Source organism: Protopterus annectens, chromosome 1.part1 (assembly GCF_019279795.1).
Source record: "Protopterus annectens isolate FY-2018-M chromosome 1.part1, PAN1.0, whole genome shotgun sequence".
In the NCBI taxonomy this organism is placed as follows: domain Eukaryota; kingdom Metazoa; phylum Chordata; order Ceratodontiformes; family Protopteridae; genus Protopterus; species Protopterus annectens.
The window spans coordinates 699,006,950-699,026,156 of NC_056726.1; the positions used below are offsets into that span (position 1 = coordinate 699,006,950).

Here is a 19,207-nt window from a genome sequence, read left to right on the forward strand (position 1 = left end):
TGGCAGCTTCTAGGTTCTGTTAAAATGTTTTTGGTGGTCCAGGAAAATATGCATTCCATGGCTGGTATGTAGTTATTATCAGGAGATAAATATAGGGGTATTATGTGTATGCATGGTACTGTTTTTGTCTATTTTGAGGGTTGCTACCCAAAGTTGGTTTGGGGATGCAGTAGAGGTAAAGTTATAAGGAGGGGGAGTATATAACGGCTATTCCTCCTGGCCATTTTATTTTGACATCTACTCTCAGTATATTGTAGCCTTGTAGGAGTATTTTATCATCTGTAAAATGGAGTAAGTCAGGCTATTGACAGCTGTTTCTATGAATGCCAATAGACTGAAGGAAAAGTGTTAAGACAAGTTTACAGAACTCTGGAGATTTCCATTTTCTCTAATACTGTGTAATATAAGAGTAGTTATGTATCAGTTTGGGGGGATGTCCCCCAACATGGGACATGCAGGGGGCATGACCCCTGCTAAAAAATGTCACCTCTGAGTTTTGCTGAAAGCTGTTTCAGCTGGCTTTTGTTAGAGAATGTACTTTTAGGTAAAGTACATTTGACTGATCTACATGATTCCTCATAATATGGGACTTGAGTCATGTTTCTGTGATGAGAACAGCGTCTGGTTTATTTCAGGATATAAGGAGTGGAGCTCTGTAACCATGTCACATTGCCTCTTTACATTTACACTAAAGATTTTCAAAGGAACAATTTTTCTAATGTTTAGAATGCATTGTGTAATGTTTGCTGGGCCAGACTTGGGATTAATCTCTCTTCAGTTTAGGAGTTGTGGTCTATTTTGTTTATGTGTTCTGGGGGCTTTAGAATTTCTCTAGCATATTTTAGTTTCCTGAAATCTACAGAGGTGGTGTGGGGTGGGTGTGGTTTAACTATAATGCAGGTGTAGTGTAGAGGAGAAAGCATGAGAAGATTCCATTTGTGTAGTGAATTCTAATATGCTTAGATGTGGGTTATAGGATGAAACAGAAGAGAGAGGAGAAGAAGAAGAAGCAACATGGAAGTGAATGGTGTCTGAGCAGCATGCTGGCATGTTGGTACAGGTGAGATATTTCCATGATAGTAGGAGCTATGGTGGAGTGAGACTACATTTGGTAGAAAAGTAAGAGCTATAAACAGTGAGATATGCAGAGGACTGACAGTAGTTCTGTAAGGTACACTGGAGAAGCACAGAAATAGTATGGCTGCTTTCTGAGATAGCCTTGAAGAGTGAGGTATAGTAAAAGCTGATATTGGAAAAAGAGTTGATAAAACTGGATCGCAGATGCTAGGTTTGAAGTATAATTTAGTAGGTTTTCCTGAACAAGAATTGAAGTACAAGAAATAGGTAAACACATGATCAAGAACCTCCACAGAGGTGGTGGATTAAAAAAAAAGAGCAAACAGTAGTTAACTTCAGTAGACAAAAACACATCAGGTCACCATTCAGAAAGGCATATTTTCTATTTCACTATTCACATCTTACTAGAAACACTATTAACTGAGCAGAACACAACAAGGCCCTGACTATCAAGGAAATGGCATCAGACAGGAACACCCATAGGTTCATAGGTAGGTACTAGGCTATTTGCCCAAGGGCATTTATAAGCCTAGCCAGAGTGTGTCGGCTTTCGCCACCCCATTGATTAATTAACTGATCCTACCTCAAGCAGAGCCAATGAAGTGATCCCAGGAGTGTATTTTCTGTTACCCATCCACTTGTCAAGGTTTCTCTTGAAGAGTATTATGAGGGGCTCTGCCTGATGTAATTTGGAATTTTGTTCCAAAGCATGGGGAGTCTCTGTGACAGGAATCTATCCCTCCAGCATGTTCTATTTATTGTTGTGGCAAGGGTTAATGTTGTGGCTCGCAGTGGAGCATGTCCATTAATTCTGAGTTGGACATGGCTTTGTAAGTCAGGCAGAGATCACCTCTGAGTAAACGATATGCCACTGAGTACAGCCAGAGTTTTTCCAGTCGGGCTGCATAGGACATATGTTTGAGGCCAGTAATCCTCTTGGTGAGGTACTTTTGTGGTCTTTCCAGCTGTTGGAAGTATCTTGTGAGGTACATCCCAAATGGGATATTGTACTCTATGATGGGTCTAATGAGTGACGAGTAGAGGGGCACTATAACCTCTTTATTTCTAGATGCTCTTTAGTAATTAGATGGGCCACATAGAAGGATTTCCTAACTAATTTGGCAATATGTTTGCCAAAGGAGAGATTACTATCTACCTGGGTCCCCAGATCTCTTATTACCTCTTCTGTATTAGGGGGGCTGCCACCTATGTGGTAATTCATGGGTGTTTTGTCTTTCCCAAATGGGATGACTATGCATTTTTTGGCATTTAGCTTGAGGCCATGACTTTGACACCAGGTGTCCGTCTCAGTAAGGCCCTTTTGGAGGATGTCCGTGTCAGCTGGAGAGTCAATTATGGCTCCCAGTTTGCAGTCATCGGCAAACTTGGTTAGCCATAGTCCTCCTGTGTTTGCCTGTACTTCTGAGAAGTATATGCTGAACAGTAGGGGTCCCAGGACCGAGCCTTGTGGGACACCACTTGTGACTGGTTTAGAGTTGGACCTGGAACCCGCTATTCTTACCGTGTGAGTTCTGTCTGTAAGCCACTTGGCAACCCATCTCGTGGCATAGGAGTTTATGTTCAGGCTGGTGAGTTTTTCTGTAATACTCGAGTGGGGAATGGTGTCGATAGCCTTGGCGAGGTCAAGGTAGGCTGTGTGAACCACCTTTCCCTCGTCTATGGCCTTAGTCACTGTCTCAAAGAAGTCAACCAGATTTAGTAGGCATGAGCTGCCCTTAACAGAGCTGAACTGGGTCGGGTCAAGTGTTTGGAGGATCCCAATGTCTTTGTTAATGAGTTCTATGATGATGCGCTCCATAGCCTTGCAGACCGGGCAAGTCAGGCTTATGGGGCAATAATTACCAGGGCCAGTTGTGGCCCCTCTTTGTGGAGAGGAATAACCGTTGCTGTGCGCCATTCTATGGGCACATAGCCTGTGGAGAGGCTGAGGCTGAACAGCATGTTTAGGTGGGGGATTAGTTCGTTCTGTAGTTCATGTAAGACGCAGCCTGGGACATCATCTGGTCCCACTGATGCTGTGTTTTTGGCTTTTGAAAGGGCTGTTTTCACCTGTGCATCTGTGATTTTTGGGACACTACACTTTTTCGGTATTGTTGTGGGCCCTTTTGGAGGTGAGAGGGGGGTGAAGTTTGCACTGAATCTATCTGCCAGGATGTTGGCAATATCAGTAGGTTCAGCATATTTTGTGCTATTTTGCACTAGTTCAGTGCATATCTGCGAGTTGCCACTTAGATTCTTAACATAGCTAAAGAAGGCTTTGTGGTTATCTTTTGAATCCTTGGCTATTTTTCTTTCGAAGTTAGCCTTAGATGATGTCATGAGGGACCTTAGTTTCTTACTGATCAGGAATGTCTTTCCTTCTTGGGATTTGCTTTTTTCTGAACTAGTTTCCTCCTTCTATTGTATAGCCTGTTTATTGCAGGGGTCCACCAAACTGGTTTCCTTCTCTTAGAGGAGTGAGTCTTGGTTTTGCTAGGGATGGCACGATCCATGCATCCTTATAAGTGCTCATAGAGTGCATTTGTAAAGGTTTCTGCATCTTGGTCAGCGTTATCCTTTAGCATGGGGGCTGTGAAACTTACCACTTCTGTCTTAAGTAAGGTGAAGTTTGCTTTAGAAAAGTTTATTACTGTGGTTTCCTTAGTTGGGGGTGGTGGCGGAGTGTGGACATCCAGAGTGATTAGTTTATGGTCTGATCTAACCAGTGACGGGTTGACCTCCGGTGTGGAGCACCTGTCGCCCATGTTGGTGATGACCAGGTTCAATATGTTTTCACCTCTGGTAGGGGAGTTTACCAGATGATCCAGGGTGTTTGAGTTAATGAATTCCAGGAAGCGCTGGGCCTGGGAATTTGTACTCAAGTAGTTTTCCCAGTGAATGATAAGATAACTGAAATCATCCAACATCAGGGTGTTCGGTAGGACATTCATGTTTTCCAGTGTCTCCAGAAAGGTGGAGTGGTGGTCCTGGGTCATGTAGGGTGATCTGTAGCAGGCCACAATTTGCATTGCAGATTTGCCCAATGTTAGTTGCACATGGATGATCTCAGAGCTATCATGCTGCGCCACTAACCTGGAGGTGTAGGTATCCTTGATGAATATGGATACACCCCCTCCTTTTGTGTTTCGGTCCATGTTCTGTGGCTGAAATGTGTGGTATGAATTGCAGCCCGGTAGTGCTGGGGTTCTCTCTGGAGCCTTGAACCAGGTTTCAGTTACTGCACAGATGTCGACGTTCTCCATACTGAGGAGTGCTTCAAGCACATGCATTTTGAGATTTAAACTCCTGATGTTGAGTAGCATAACCCTCAGTTTTTTGTTAATTGTGCTGTTTACGGAGGTGGGTTTGAGGTTTTGAGCCTTGCCTAAAAAAGGCACTATGGGGGCAGCAAGAGCCTTGGCCAGTATTCAAAAGTCTGGGGGTGACAGGTGCAAGCTGTCTCTTGCAAAGCAACATGGCTTGTCAAGCATGTTGTCCCAAGCTGACAGACACTGGATCCCCTTTGAATAACACCAAAAGCTTAGCCAATTGTTGAAATTGATAATTTTTTTTTATACTGAGGTATCATTCTTGGTGAGGGCAGGATGCTACTCAGGGTCAGGCTCATACCAGCCTGGGCTACATGATCAGAGAGCTCTTCCATGTCGCTTTTCATGTAGTCCAGGGAGATACATCTCAGGTCATTCACACCAGCATGAACAATGACAGAGTCATATTTGTACTTGTTCTGGAGTGACCTGAGTGCTTGTGTTATGTGACTGATTCTGGCTCCCGACAGGCAGCTAACAGTAACCTTCTGCTTGTCCAGCCTAGTGAGTGCGACGTCAGTGTGCCTGACTATAGAGTCACCTATTACTAGTGTGTTAGGTATGTTATTTCACCATAAGGGCTGCGATTGTGTAGCACACTGATTTTGTGTTTTATGTGTTGTCTGGTTTGTCATGGGAAGTGCAGGTTGTTTGGGTGTCTGCTTTGGAGGTCTCTGATGCTTTTGCAGGTTTTTATTTAGAGCCTCCAGGTATGATTTTGTGTATTTATTTGTATTTTTTGCCAGTGCTGTTTTAGTAGGGCTGTGTGCGGCTGGAGTTGTGGTGCAAGTGTTAACCTTCTCCTCTTGACTGTTCCAGTCTTGGGTGGAAACAGCTTAGCTCCCAGTTTGGCTGTATAATTGCATCTCTCGCATATGTTAGTATTTTGTGGTAGGAGGACAGGGTTGTCTGTGTACATGAGGCAGTTGTAACATTGCCTTAGGATACCCAGATTCACCAGCTGGACTGGAGAGTGCACCTGAAGTTGGCCTTTGGTCATGCCTGAATGGTAGGGTGAGCTGCTTAGTCGCTTGGTTGGTGAGGGGTGAATAAAGAGCCTTGCCCTGCTGGGCAATCAGTGTCAAGGTATATTAGTGCTTGCTATTAGGTCTGAGCAAGTGCTGGGCTGTAAGATGCTTTTTGAGTACTTAGGTTGAGAGTTAGACTAGTTTCAAGTTAAAAACTGAAGAGGAGACTTAGTGGAGCCGGGAATAATTTAACCATAACTAACCAGCACTGCCCACTGCACAAAACCGTGCCAATACGGTTTTTATAGTAGGTAAATGAAAGAGACAGAAATTAGCCCAAAATGGCCAATAAACTACTAACTTCTGGGCTGGAACCACTCCTCCAGGGACAGATAGGTTGCTCAAAGCTCCCCTCTCTCATAGGTGAACAGAGAAACTTCCTTCTATCCAAGTAAGGTATGGGCAACTCAGAAACTAGTATCACAGCCCTGAATTCAGCACTAGCCTGAAAACTGGACTATATTAGCTTAAAAAGGCAGGAAACAAGGAATGTTTTTTGTTTTTTTTTTGTTTTTTTTGAAAAGATAAGGCAAAAACAGTAAAAAAAATACACTTAGAACAGCTTTAAACGACTACAAACGATCAGAAAAGGCTATCGCACTTTAGTGTGTAGCCTACAATAGTTAAACAAATTATTTAAACAAAAAGCAACTTTTTTAAAAGTGCAGGCAGTCAAATAAGTACAATATGTGAAAAAAACAAGCTTTTAAATCACAATAAATGCTGGAAAATCTGTGTTTAGGAGGAAAAAAGTTAAGCACAGCAAGAAAGTACAGAAAACTGATACTTAATCACTCCAAAGTCTCTCTTCTAAGCAAGAAGGCTTGTATCAATTTAAGGCTTTCTAGCGCTACTCAGTAGGTTAGTTACAGGAAAGATGTGAAACAAGTGCAGATGTGGTCTTTTAAACCAGAAAGTTGGAAGAGATAGACAAACTATCCAAATGGTCAATAAACTACAATGTCAGGGCCGAGAACCTCTCCTCTCATGGTAGACAGGCTACCTAGTGCTTACTACTCCCACTAATAAGCTTTCCTCCAGCACAGGAAGACTTACAGGGCTCAGAAGCTTACCAACAGTCCTGGATACAGCAACTCTGTATCTGGACTAGGCTAGTTACAGGAAAGGTGGGAAACAAGCGCAAGTGCAGCTTTTAAACCAGAACGTTGAAAGAGATGGAAAAAAAAACTGCCCAAAAGGCCAACAGCTACAATTTCTGGGCCAGGAACCACTCCTCTTGTGGTAGATAGGCTACCTAATGCTTATCACTCCCACTGATAAGCTAGAAGGCTTCTCTCCAACACAGAAAGGCTTGGGGGGGCTCAGAAGCTTACAAAGAGTCCTGGATACAGCAAATCTGTACCTGGACTAGACTAGTTACAGGAAAGGTGGGGAACAAGTACAAACGTAGGCTTTTAAGTCAGCAAGTTGAAAGAGATGGAAAACTGCCCAAACAGCCAAATAAACTATAATTTCTGGGCCAAAACTCACTCTTCCCATGGAGGATATAAACAGAATATGTAAGTGGGCAGTATACTGTTAATGCTAGCTAGTCTACATAGATGCATTACGCATACTTGCAACATTCTGGAAAAATAGGAGAACTGTAGGGCTTACATAAATGCTAGGATTCACGGACTAGTGTTGGATGCTTGCCACACAGTTCATCAGAAGTGTATTAGGCCATTGGTATTTCTTGCATTTTGAGCAAAGTACTGCTTAAAACAAGAGAAGCTCAGTCATAAGGTTAAGGTCAGTGTTAGGCTGGAGTATGGCTTCAGCGGTGCTAGAATAACTTACATGAACAACCTGACAGACATCACAGCTTAGGCAAACTAATGAGATCCCAGCCATCATGCACTCCTATAAGCAAGAGTGACAAATGGCTTCAACTAGCTCCTGGTCAACACAAGAAGTGCAGTTCAGCTGAACATATTAGCTAATAGGAAAAGCATCCCCTATATCCCATATATCCCTCAGATGGACAATGAAAATGGAATGGGAAATGAGACTTCAGGGAAGGTACACACTAGAACAGGGATAGAGAGAGGTCCTGACATGGTGAGCTGCCAGGATGACCATGAGATCAAACAACAAAGGCCTCATTCACCTTATTGGCCATTGGTATGAGGCAAATGTACCTCCTGAAGCCCAATAGCTGGGGTTTCACATCAGTATGGCTATACCAGCCACAACAAAAGATATTTGATATTTCCAACCTTTAAGCTTCACACTGGCAGACTCCTTGCCCACCTGGAGACGAGAGGGGGCTTCACCACCCTCCTGACATATAGATACAGATGGCAAAGAACAAGTTACATTAACAATTCATTTTCCACCTCCACAACTGGACCTGCAGATGGGTAAAGAAACTGGAAAAGTTCATCAAAGACATTTGAAAACAGCACCAATTTAGATGTAGAGTCACCTGCCACACAAACACATACACACAACACTGCCTAGAGAGCCATCTTGTTTTTTTTTTTCAGAAGCCAGCCACATTCAATTACCACTCTTCCACTTCTAGAAAACAAGGTACTTATAGTTAAGTTTAAATTTACAAAAGTTAAGACTGTAGAAAACAACAGTAATGAAAAATAAAAATTATTACATAACGTCTGGCTCCATTTCCTTATCCTCTGGCTCTCACTGCTGAAAAGTTAATTGTGAGGTAACTTCATCTCATTGTATCAATGCTAGCAGTGGTCACCAGACTGGGTGATGCCAGTATATCCCTCAGCATTTGTGTCAACTCAAGGCAGGCATCCACTTTTCAGCACTGTCCATTATAACTGTTCAGCAATCCTCCCTAAAGTTCCTCTGCATGAAGAACAAAACAAATCCTGCTCTGCCTGGAATACCAAGCTGTACCCTGCATTCCTCAGTTCCTGGAGTAGCCATGGCAACTCATTTATGTCTAGTTGAGAAAAATGATGGCCTCTTGGGCACAGATGCATGTTTCTGAATCATGTATCGTGCAATGTAGCGGTCCATTTTAGCACTGCAACATGGACGTAGCTATGCACTATCTCACTACTGCTTACCATGCTGTACTGCAGCACTATAAACATATACAAACTACATGAATTATTATAGAAGTGACATTTTTGTGTGCACTGTGACCTGAAAGGCTCATGCCAGCATGTATACATAACACACTGCACACTAGCAAAGATTCATAGACAGTGGAGCTGCCTGGTTTCATTTACATAACCACCATTCTGACTGCCCAAGATACATCTACAGATGTGGAGCATTTTAAGATATAAATCATGCCAAGCAAAATGCCCCATCAACAACAATACTTTTTTAAATATAGTACAGGGAACACATAGTGCTGCTGAGGTTGCTGGTAGCATAAATTGCTTCCATATGCATCTTCTTAGAATTCATTGCAGCTGCCACAGTGTCTGCCTCCACAGGCCATGCAGACCATGGTCTTAGATGTGAGATAGCTGGTACAAACCATTTAATATCTGACTGTACTGACCACTGGACACCCAATCACTGTTGTCTGTGGGTAGACATCCAGCCTGCCCAGATCACAGGCATCATCGATGTCAAGTCCAATGTTACTCATCCGGCTCAACACATGGAATATCCCATCAGTGTACAGGACATTATCACAGCTGTACCCTCCTTCTTGCCATAGATAGCATCAAGCCTCAACATTGCTTGCTAAGAATGTGGACAACACCAATGGTCACATTATGACACAGTGAGACACCACCACTTTGAGATGTTATTCCTGACTCTCCATGACCTCCTTGAATACATTGCTATCATGTTCACCACCCATGACCCTACCACCAGTTATAGTGGTGCACCGACTTAAGACTGTATCTCTTTCATATATGCAATTGGTGATGACTTTACCCTGCCCTCCCCTAAACATATGTGCGGGTATGATATATGATGCACAGCATGGACAGTCTATGCACTGTACTACATAGCCTTTTGGTGATATCATAGTCAACATTTTGTTCTTTGCTGTCTATGTCATAGCTCACAGTTGTGGACCAGATGCCGCCTCATTGCCAAGACTGTAGTGTATTGCGTGTTGAAAAAATACCAATTCCACATCACCACAATATTACATTGCACACTTTATTCTGGTACCTCGGCTTGTCACCTTCTTAGGAATAATTTGATTACCACATGCTGCTCCCATTTATACACAAAAAAAAAATCACCTCTCCCAATTAAACAATTTTTCAGTCAATCAACATTAATAGTCAATAAACATTTATATACAATATATTATACCCAATCATTTATAAATACTTTTCATTTTACACTTTAATACACAGTTCAATCAATTCTCATATACAAAAATACTAATATTTCCTGCAAAGTCAAATTACTCTCTAAGTTCATTGATAATCATTCTGCATTCCAACATGTTAAGTTTTACTTTAAAACTATCTCCCACATCCAAAAAGGGTCGACCCAATACATTAAAAAACAGGGTGTCCCCTGATCCCCCATGTGCAGATATAAAGTGATTAGCTATAGGACTATTTTCACTTTGTCTCCTAATATCCCCCAAATGTTTCATGATTTGAACCTTCACCTTCCTTTTTGTTTGTCCAATATAGCACCTCACTTTTTGACATCCGCACTCAATTATGTACACAACTCCTGAAGAGTTATAACTAAAAAACTCCCTAACTTTATAAATCTTCCCATTGATCTTCCATCCATTTCAAATTTTAAACCTATGATACACTGAACAGTTGCCAGAAACATATGTGCCTACTCTATCTCCCTGTTTGACTACCGCCCCATCAACATTCAGCATTTCTTTCAGATTATTATATCTACCATATGAGAAGGTAATGTTTTTGGGAAATAAATGTCCTATCATCAAATCATCACATACCACATACCAAGACTCTCTAACTACTTTTTCCAAAATCTTAGAAATGGACAAAATTTTTTGTCAGAAAGATATAAAATTAATGAAGATAAAACAAAGACTATGGCTGTAAATTATGTTCCACAAATTAATCAGTTCCACAATACCCATATTTATGGGGATATGATAAGATGAAGCATTTCAGAGTATGGATAAAAAGATTTTGTTATTACAACTAATGATATTTGGGAAGAGACTAAATAAAAGATAATACAACAATTGAGAAATTGGAAACTTGTTTATAGAAATGGAGATTAAGTTACAAGCAGTGAAAATGTCTTTATTCCATTTAGTCTTGTATACAGGTCAGACATACTTTTATCAACCCAAGGAGAAGTTGTGGACAATTATTAAGAAAAAAATTAGAGCTTTATCTGTGATGGAAAGAGGGCAAGAGTAGGATATGTTGATCCTTTCAATGTAAAATGGTGGTCTAGGTTTACCTGATTTGGAGGGATATTTTAAAGCTACACAGTTACGGCTCATATACATAACAGTGGTCGAAGGTTATAGGTCATAAGTTCATAGGTTCATAAGTAGGTACTAGGCTGTTGGCCCTAGGGCCTATATAAGCCTAGCCAAAAAGGTACCCTGGCTTTCGCCACCCAAGAAAATTATTTTCCTGTGCCTCTGTCGAGCAGAGCCACAGAAGTGATCCTTGGGGTGAATTTCCTATCTCCCATCCAATCATCAAAATTTTTCTTGAAGAGTGCTAATGAGGAGCTTTGTTTGATATAGATAGGTAGTTTGTTCCAGAGTATGGGAAGTCTCTGAGACAGGAATCTATCTCTCCAGCATGTTATGTTTATTGTGGTGACAAGGTTTAGGTCCCTAGAGCATGTAGTTTGGAGGGATTGGGTTTCTTTAAGTGGAGCATGTCCAACAGCTCTGGGTTTGACATAGCTTTGTATGTTAGGCAGAGATCGCCTCCAAGTATGCGATATGCAATGGAGTAAAGCTGGAGTTTTTTGAGACAGTCGGCATAGTTTGAGGCCACTAATCCTCTTTGTGAGGTATTTCTGTAGCCTTTCTAGTTGTTGTATATGTCGTGTGAGGTACATACCAAAAGGGGCATTGTATTCTATAATGGGTCTAATAAGTGACGAGTAGAGGGGAACAATGACCTCTTTTTTCCTGGATGAGAAACCTTTTGCGATGAGGTGTGCCATGTAGAAGGATTTCCTGACTACTGTGGCAATGTGATTATCAAAGGAGAGACTACTGTCCACCTGTGTCCCAAGGCCTCTTATCACACTTTTGGTGTTAAGTAGACTACCACCTATGTGGTAGTTCATGGGTACAGAGTTTTTACCAAAAGGGATGAGAATGTACTTTTTGGCATTGAGGCCATGGCTTTGACACCAGGCATCTGTCTCAGTGAGGCCCTTTTGTAGGATGTCCACATCATTAGGAGTTTCAATTATGGCTCCTAGTTTGCAGTCATCTGTGAACTTCATTAGCCACAGACCTTCTGTGTTAGCCTGTACTTCAGAGAAGTAGATACCAAACAGGATAGGACCCAGGATTGAACCCTGTGGTACTACACTTGTCAGTGGTCTGAAGTCGGACTTGGAGTCTGCTGCTTTCACAGTGTGGGTTCTGTCAGTGAGCCAGTTGGCAACCCATCTTGTGACATAGGGATTTATACCTAGTTTAGTGAGTTTATCTATAATTCGAGAGTGGGGGATGGTGTCAAAAGCCTTTGTGAAATCTAGATAGGCTGTGTGAAAAACCTAACCCTCATCTACGGCTTTGATGACCGCTTCAAAGAAGTCTATCAGGTTTAGAAGACATGATCTGCCTTTTACAAACCGAAACTGGGTGTGATCCAGAGTTTGGAGATTACCAATTTCATTGTTTATAAGTTCCATGATGATACGTTCCATAGCCTTGCAGACCAGGCTCATCAGTCTAATGGGGTGGTAGTTCCTGGGGTCCGTGGTGGCTCCCCCTTTGTGGAGTGGGATAACCGTCTCTCTGCACCATTCAGTGGGCGCAAAGCCTGAGGTGATGCTATGACTGAACATGGTACTTAGGTGGGGTGCCAGTTCACTCTGTAGTTTGTGTAGAACACCGCCTGCGATGTTGTCAGGTCCCATGAATTCTGTGTTCTTGGCTTTGGAGAGTGTGTTTTTTACCTGTGCAGCCATGATTACAGGAACTTTGAATTCTTCCGGTATGGAGGGGGTAAAGTTAGCAGTGAACCTATCTGCCAGGATGTTGGCAATATCAGTTGGTTCTGTATATTTAGTGCCATTGTGCTGTAACTCAGAGCAGATCTGAGTGTTGCCATTGACATTCTTGACATAGCTATAGAATGCTTTGTGGTTGTCTTTAGAATCAGTGGTGATTTTGTTTCCATAACTAGCTTTGGAGGATTTTATGAGGGATCTCAGCTTCTTACTGAGGCTGACCAGGGAGTTCCTCCAATCATGGGATTTTACTCTTTTTTGCAACAGTTTCTTTCTTCAATTGAAGAGCTTGTTTATGGCAGGGGACCACCAGATTGGCTTCCTTTTTTGAAGGATAGCATCTTGGTTATGTTAGGGATTGCACGATCCATGCACTTGTGTAAGTGCTTATAAAGTGCATTTGTGTAGGATTCAGCACTCGTAGCTCTACTCTCCATCTGCATGGGTGTCGTGAAGTTTGCCATGTCTGTCTTAAGAAGCGTGAAGTTGGCTTTGGAGAAATTTTTTACGGTGGTTTCCCTAATGGGGAGTGGGGGTGGGATGTGGCTGTCTAGGGTGATTAGCTTGTGGTTAGATCTGACCAACGAGGAATTGACTTCTGGTGTGGAACACCAGTTGCCCATGTTAGTAATGACCAGGTCTAGGATATTGCCGTCCCCGGTGGGGGTGTGGATATGTTGATCCAAGGAGTTGGAATTTATGAATTCCAGAAAACATTGAGCACAAGAGCTAATACATGAGTAGCTTTCCCAGTTAATGGTGGGGTAGTTGAAGTTGCCCATTATTAGGGTGTTAGGTTGTACCCTAATATTTTCCAGTGCTTCAAGAAATGAGGAGTGGGAATAATGGGGCATGGTGGGGGATCTGTAGTAAGCTACAATTTGGATTGCGGTCTTGCCCAGAGTTAGTTGCACTTCGACAATCTCGGATGCATTATGCTGAGCAACTAGCCTGGAGATGTGGATATCCTTAAAGAATATGGACACGCCTCCCCCTTTAGTGTTTCAGTCCAGGTTAGGTGGCCGAAAGGTGTGGTATGAATTATAGCCTAGTAATGCAGGGGTGCTCTATGGAGACTTGAACCAGGTCTCTGTCACTGCACAGATGTCGATGTTCTCCATTTTAAGGAGTGCCTTGAGTTAGTGCATTCTGAGGTTTAGACTTCTAGCACTCAGTAGCATTACCCTCTGATTTTACTTGCTTGTATCTGTTACGGTGGTGAATTTGTCATTTGAACCTTGCCAAAAAAAAGACGCTATAGGGGTGGCAAGAGCCTTAGACAGTATGCAGAATCCCAAGGGTGACAGGTGCAGGCCATCTCTGGCAAAGCATCGTGTTCTGTCGGTCATGTCATCCAAGGCAGACAGATACTGGATCCTCTTAGAATGACAACAGAAGCTTAGCCAATTGATGAAGTCAGTCATTTGTTCTTGTACTGTGGTATCATTCTGAGTGATGACAGGATGTTACTCAGGGCTAGGGTCATACCTGCCTGGGCTACAAGATTGGACAGCTCCTCCATGTCTCTTTTCATGTAGTCCAAGGAGGTACATCTCAGGTCATTCACATCAACATGGATAATGACAAAGTTATATTTGTACTTGTTGTGGAGTGACCTGAGTGCGTGCATTACGTGGTGGATCCTGGAACCTGACAGGCAGCTGACAGTAACTTTCTTCTTGTTTAGCCTGGTGAGTGGAACATCAGTGTGCCTGACTATAGAGTCATCTATGACTAGAATGTTGGGTACATTGTTATGCCTTATGGGCTGTGGTTGAGTGGCACACTGAGTTTGTGGGCTATGTGTCATTTGGGTTGTGTTGGGGGGTGGAGGTTGCTTGCATTTCTGCTTTGGAGGTCCCTGTTGCTTGGGCAGATTTTTATTGAGAGTCTCCGTGAATGTAGGTGTGTGTTTTGTGTTTCTATGTGTGTATTTTGGTGGTGTAGGTTTTGAGGGATTATGTGATGAGTGTGGTGTGGTGCAAGTGTTTACCTTCTCCTCTTGACTGTCTAGTCCAGTCTTGGGTGAAGAGAGCTTTGCTTCCAGTTTGGCTATATAAGTGCATCTCTCACAGGTTGTAGTGTTGGGTGGTAGGCGGAGAGGGTTGTCTGTGTACATGAGGCAATTGCTCATTGCTCCCAGAAGCTCAGATTCATTAGGTCGACAGAGTAAAACACCGGGAGCTGACCCTTAGACATGCCTGGATAGGTGCTTATTTATTAAGTACTAAAAACTGTTTTCCTCTAGACAAGTGAGGAAAGTTGAGTGCTGTAGTAATTTGTAGCTTATTTAGTGCTTACAATGAGTTCTGAACAAGTGCTGATCTCAAAGAAACAGATTTGATTGCTAAGCTGAAAAACTGGCTAGTTCTAAGGGAAAATTTGAAGCGCACACTTTATGGCACCGGGAATAGTTTAACCCTAGATAAGCGATTATGCATAAAGTATTTTCCCTCCAACACAGAAAGGCTTGGGGGCTCAGAAACTTCTAAACAGTCCTGGATATAGCTAATCTGTATCTGGACTACACTACTTACAGGAAAGGCAGGAAACAAACTTAGAATTTTAGAATGTTCTCCCTGTATTAGGTAGAATGAGGCAATGACACTAGACTGGAAGGAGTGTCCCAGATCAAATTTACAGTAGGGGTGGGAAACTGCAAAGCCACCAAGTATAAAAACAGGATACCAATAGGGAGGGAGGGTAGGAAACAAAAATCAGAACAAACAAACCCAAACAGATGCTTAACAAATGTAGAAAATTTCCATTTAATACCTCACACACAGTGAAACTAGCTAGAAAAATATGCAGTAGACAATGAAAGTGCTATAAATAACTCGTAAGAATAAGCAAAAAAACAGGATACTTAATGTTATATATCACACTCAGTGCCCTTCCTCTGATTAGCTCAGTGTGAAATGGCAGAAACACAAGTTCAATTCTTAAGTAACAGAAATATAATTCAAAGTGGAAAGGAATAATGATGACGAAGCAAGGCAGAAATTCAAGAAATAGAGAGAGAAATATTATATTCACGAAGAAGCAGAAAGTATTTTGAGAACTAAGCCAATATGAGAATGCTGAAAAGAGATTTTGTGAATAAGCATAACTGTAAGTAGGGGTACAGAAAATAGACTGGAATTTACTGGATACATCTAGCAAATGAACCAAGATATTGGGAGAAAATAACTCAAGCAGTAAAGGTAATACAGTGGGATGAGGCCTATAAGAAATTTGGATTGCAAGCTAGAGACTGCCTTCCCTACCAGGACTTGATCTCAGAGTACAACAAAGAGAAACAGGGGATTGTAAGTTAAAGACCTGTTCTGGTAGAGTTTTTAGTTGAATCTAGAGCAGAAGCAGTTGTTAAAAAAGGGATAATTAGTAGGGAATATAATATATTGCATGATAACTATAAGAATCAATCAGATGAGGTTAGAAAAGATTGGGAAGAGAGACAGTTTACAAGAAAACAGTGGGAAGACTAACATATGGCTGCCAAGTACGACACCAAGTCAAGAAGGTTTAGGATATTTGCTTGGATGTGTCTACATAGGTATTTTTATACCCCAAGTAGAATTTAAATATTTTTACTCAGATACATAGTAAATGTTAGAGGTGTGATGGAGAAGAAAGAGGTAATTGGGAGTGTAATGAATTGCCAGATATTAAAAATTCCCTGAAGAGTACTCTATCAGAAATATTGGTTGAGCAAATGACCGTAAGTAAGGAAATGATTCTTTTGAACTGGGATACAGGATCTGAACTGCCTAGACAGTATAAGGCTTTATTAAGTTTTATTCTGTTAGCTGCCAAAAAAGCACATACTAGAAAATAGAAACCAAAGTCTACACTGACTGTATTTGAGATATTAAATATTATGAAAGAGATAAAAGAACTGGAAGAGGCATCTTTGGTAATGGGAAGGAGCAAATTTCATTGAAGTAAATGGAAACTGTGAGAACAATACATGCACAATAATGTTCAGGAGGAGGAAGAATGAGGTTTACAGGATGGCAGGCATTCAGCAATTTTTTTGTAATGTTGGACTGATGATGGTATCAAAGAAATATATGTGCTATATATTGTACTTAAATGGAAAAATGTTCAAATCATTTGTTTTCTTTTCTGTTAATGTACATTTTCCTATGTTTAAGTTATAATTTAATAAAAGTGTTTAAAAATATGGCTCCCACCAATATTAGCAATGGCATTAAAAGTTATGTTAAGTGTCACACATTGGCTCTGTTTTATATGTTTATGAATCAGTACACTATTTTGAATTCCTTCATTTCATAATTCATGTGGCTCATCTGCATGAGGTTCCATACTTCCATGACATCATGTACCCATTAGCACACACTAGCCATCGTGCATTTTGACCTCTGTACTGCAAAACTGTATTTTAGAATCACCCATTTTAGAATCACCCACCATGCTCACAGTGATGACCCATGAAAATCTGTGCAGTTCATCACTCTATCTACTAATCCAAATCTAAATGTGCAAAAAATACATGAGTAACATTTAAATTTTACACCACTCATAACACATGGAAAACAGTTCCCCTGGAAGTAATGCCTAACACAAATCAAACATACAGAAACACTAGACACTAGTTTACTTTTGAATATGCAACTTCATTAATAGAAAAAGACAGACAGTGGACCAAAGCATAAAACAAAACCACTGGCAGATTCTGCTCAACTGTGAATTGAAATAAACTAAATACACACTAATGCCAGTTATTGTAGTGTTTTTGGGAAATCAGTTTAAGTAATTAAATATACTGGGCCATAATACTTGTGAGATACAGAGCACAACTTGCATAGGCCAGACAAGCGAAGATTATGCTCCATAGCAAATTAGCAACTTACAGATATGCAAGCATCTCATTGTGCTGACCCTTATTAAAATGACATTTGCATGTCAATGAAATGCAAAGCTACACTTGGGTCTAGTATCTGTAGCTTTTTGGTGCTCTGATGTGGTTAGGGCAGTAGCTGTGATGTTTGTAGGTAGTGGGTTGTGAGGGATCAGACTGTGTCAGGATGAACTGTACACATACACAGACAGACAGACAGACACACAAACACACACACACACACACACACACACACACACACACACTTACACAAAATAACATAAACAGACACGTACATTGATGCCTGATCTGTTCTTCAAGCACTCACACTAATTACAGTTTAAAATTAATTTCGACAGCTAATGTGAAACCATGGCACATGACAGCTAATGCCACAGTTATCAAAGTGACTATTATATGCTATGGTTGGACAACTGGCTTCACAACTGCCCAAATGGCTGCCAAAATGCAGCATATAACAGCTATTTTAACATCAGTCAGATAGGGCGTGTGACATTCTGCTGTCTAATTGACTGGATGGGACAGCTACAGAGTTCTGTACCTGGCCTGTATTTTTCTGACTGATGTTGTGATACTGAAAGAGGGGCATGCTCTGAATATAGCTGTGATGTTTTGGGAGGATGTCCAACTGAATCTGTGGTTTTGGGAGTAGGTTCCAACATGAGGTGTGTCTTTAGGGTTACAACTGGAGCTATGATTTGTTGGGTTACAAATGGATCTATGACAGGTTTTAGTTGCCATTTCTGGAGAGAAAATGGACTGCTCATGTGTGCACGCATACACACACACACACACACATCTATGTGCACAAACACACAGAGGTACATACATACATACACACACACACACACAAAACCTACCCCATACATTACCCTACATACTCATGCACACATACTGCATGGGAGTACTTATTTAGGTTGTCAATATGCTTGGAGTTAAGCTGTACAGTTTCAATCTGCTGAGATTCTACCCCTGAACTCAATAGCTGAAACACTGTTAGAAACTCACACACTTACACAGTTGCAGCATTGTTCTGCATGGATCTTGCACAAACTTTGGAATATATGAATTCCCACTCTTTCTCATAGAAAACTTCTATACTCTTCTGGGAATACTATCAGTTCTGCAATTACAGAAATATACTAATGAATATTTCACTGAGAGTTTAAAAGCACACCCAAGATGCTACTAACTTTTGCAGACTTTATCCAGTTTATTTATGGTTTAGGGTGTTTGCCATTATTGTTATACATTAAGATCCCACCTCAGACAATATTCTTTATTCACGCACCAATAGGAGTTCCACTTATATCCAGAAAATGTAGAATAACTGATCAGGATCCAAAATGTATGGTTAGCATGGATTTAATTGATAAGAAATAACTGAATGGATGTTGCAAAAGTAGGGAAATGAGACTTGTTTTGAAAATGTACAGCCCCTTAAGACTTAAACAAATGGATTAAAAGGAAACATACTCTACACATATCTCAAAACATATTTGCTCAAGAATCCTGGAAAAAGGCAAAAATAGTGGGATACAAATGCCCCAAATCAAGGACATGTTTTAAATATTAATATTTTTCATTTAATAAGTGAATACAACTAACAGTCTTGGCAAATTATTTGAAAAAAAATTTAAAAGCTTTATACATGGTACATTTCCTTTTGAAATATTGTTGGCTCCAAAAGTGCTTTAAAGTGCAGTAGCTGAAAGGACTGAATGATAAGAAGGAGTAGCTAATACAACAGATGATCCTCAAGTGTGCAGAGCTGATAA

At 41.1% G+C, this 19,207-nt stretch overlaps 1 protein-coding gene across 1 annotated transcript in view; it reads right to left on the minus strand.

Moving 5' to 3' along the window:
• Positions 1–19,207, minus strand: part of PARP8 (poly(ADP-ribose) polymerase family member 8) — a 1,481,732-nt gene that overhangs the window by 963,170 nt on the left and 499,355 nt on the right. The gene's annotated exons all lie outside the window — the stretch shown is intronic.